General features: G+C 39.9%; 1 protein-coding gene across 2 annotated transcripts in view; it reads left to right on the forward strand.

Annotated features, from left to right (window-relative positions):
• LOC144980512 (uncharacterized) overlaps positions 1-2,500 on the forward strand; it is a 245,036-nt gene that overhangs the window by 169,034 nt on the left and 73,502 nt on the right. The window lies entirely within an intron of this gene.

A 2,500-nucleotide genomic window follows, 5' to 3' on the forward strand; every position in this document is an offset into this window, starting at 1 on the left:
TTTAATCACGGTATTAATCAAAGTTGCATCATTCATTTTTTCATCATCAAATTAATCGGCAATGACTGTATTACCGTTATGAAATGAAAATATTGAAATATCACTTGCCTCCTTACTTTCTCCGCCTCCCCCCCCCCCCCCCCCCCCTCTTCTTCTTTCCATTTGATTTCTTTTTTGGTCCGGCATAACTAAATGAAAGATAGAGGGGAGATGAAACTATAAAAGACTGCGAGAGAGAGAGAGAGAGAGAGAGAGAGAGAGAGAGAGAGAGAGAGAGAGAGAGAGAGAGAGAGAGAGAGAGAGGGATAATATGGGCGAACAACTAATAGACACGAGAGAGAGAGACAGAGAGAGATAGTTGGTTCGAGCGGTCGTTTGTGCGCAGAACTAAGCCCAGCAGAGAAAGTGGGTCATTCGCGGTGGCTCTGCCTATCTCTTTTGGTCGCCTCGATGGAGACAAATTACGATGGAGAACATGAGATATATTAGAGACACCAGGCATCAAATAATCATGAACGCATTGTCACCTTTGCCATTCAGTCTTCTCGTTAATGGACACTGCACTCTATACAGCTATACAACTGTTATGACAATGCGATTGCATTTAGTTTGCTGAATTCGTAAAAGGACAAAGAGATCTTTTGCCCTTACAAAAAATTAATGTTAAGCACTAAACTCACTCAACCCCAACCATATGTGACCCGAGTCTCCAAACGGTATTATGTCGGGATGAACCAGACGCTAAAAAGTCTGATTACAGCTAAACTGGTCAAACATTGAATTGTTGATATTTAGCATTCTAAAATACGATATCCATTCTCCTCAATAGAGCATAAAAGTTCAACGTCAGTCTGATATTTCTGGATATGAATTCAATTTTCAGTCCTTGGGCAAGATTATTTACTTCCAATTTGATCATTTGCACTACATGGGTGATTCCTGTTGACATCAGACATCTTGTTTGATGTATTATCTATTTTCATTCATGGAATGCCTAGGCGACGGGATTTTATTTGTACCGTTGCCAAAGGGCGAAATTTATTTTAAGATAATGGTCGTTGTATTAGTAATAGCGTGTAGTAGTAGTAGTAGTAGTAGTAGTAGTAGTAGTAGTAGTAGTAGTAGTAGTAGTAGTAGTAGTAGTATTTGTAATAGTAGTAGTAGTAGTTGTAGTCGCAGTAGTAGTAGTAGTAGTAGTAGTAGTAGTAGAAGTAGTAGTAGTAGTAGTAGTAGTAGTAGTAGTAGTAGTAGTAGTAGTAGTAGTAGTTGTTGTAGTAGTAGTAGTAGTAGTAGTAGTAGTAGTAGTAGTAGTAGTAGTAGTAGTAGTAGTAGTAGAAGTAGTAGTAGTAGTAGTAGTAGTAGTAGTAGTAATAGTAGAAGTAGTAGTAGTAGTAGTAGTAGTAGTAGTAGTAGTCGTAGTAGTAGTAGTAGTAGTAGTAGTAGTAGTAGAAGTAGTAGTAGTAGTAGTAGAAGTAGTAATAGTAGAAGTAGTAGTAGTAGTAGTAGTAGTCGTAGTAGTAGTAGTAGTAGTAGTAGTAGTAGTAGTAGTAGAAATAGTAGTAGTAGTAGTAGTAGTAATAGTCGTAGTAGTAGTAATATAGTTGAATAATAAGATAGCATAATTATTTTAGTATCAGGATGCATAGGCTCCGCAAATCTTTATGAAGAATAAAGGCATTAAAATTGGGATCCTCTGTGGTGTAATGGTAGCACGTCTGACCGGTAATCAGAAGTTCTTAGGTTTGACCCCCAGTGGAGGTTGACTGATTTTTTTGGGATGGTTATTTTCTTGTATTTTTCTTTCTTACTTTGCCTGGAACATTTCATACACACTTGCTCAGATCTTTATCTCACTCGCTTTCCACGCAACGGGGAAAGGGATCGGACCAGGAAATAGTCCAAATATTTTTCTGACCCCCCCCCCCCCCCCAATTAGTCCTGGTTACCAGTGCTTTACGACAGTAGTCCGTCAGGGCCATAGCCAATGGAACCGGCGTGTGGGGCGATGTGGTTTTGTGGTATGACACTCGCTTTCGGATCGGAGGGTCCTGGGTTCGAGCCTCGCTCAGCGCATATTTGAGTCCTTAGCAAAGACTCTTTACTCACATTCTCTCACCGTACTCAGGTGTTAAATAAGTACCTAGCCGTTAACAGCGTGTCTATGTCGGGAAAAAATGTAATATCGCCTGACAGACGCCATCTCGTTCTATATGTCACGTTGCTGTTGGTCAGGAAGTGGACATTGCGCTATATAAAAGCACAATATATCAAACAGTATGTTTGGTGAGCTCTATAAAAGCTCAAGTTTTTTTTTGTTTTTTTTTTTTTAAATTTGTATCCCAGTTTTTATAGCGTGGAACGAACAATCGCATTTGCTTGCTACCCTTCTGATAGGACGCTTGTCTATCGCAAAGTACTTCCCGCCAAGTCGATCAGACCCAGCTACCCAATCACTGGTGAGTGAAAAAGGAAAAGGGGGGGGGGGAATGAGAGAATTCAG

This window comes from Berghia stephanieae, chromosome 10 (genome assembly GCF_034508935.2).
Source record: "Berghia stephanieae isolate SIO BIC M18660-M18661 chromosome 10, UCSD_Bste_1.3, whole genome shotgun sequence".
Taxonomy (NCBI): Eukaryota; Metazoa; Mollusca; class Gastropoda; order Nudibranchia; family Aeolidiidae; genus Berghia; species Berghia stephanieae.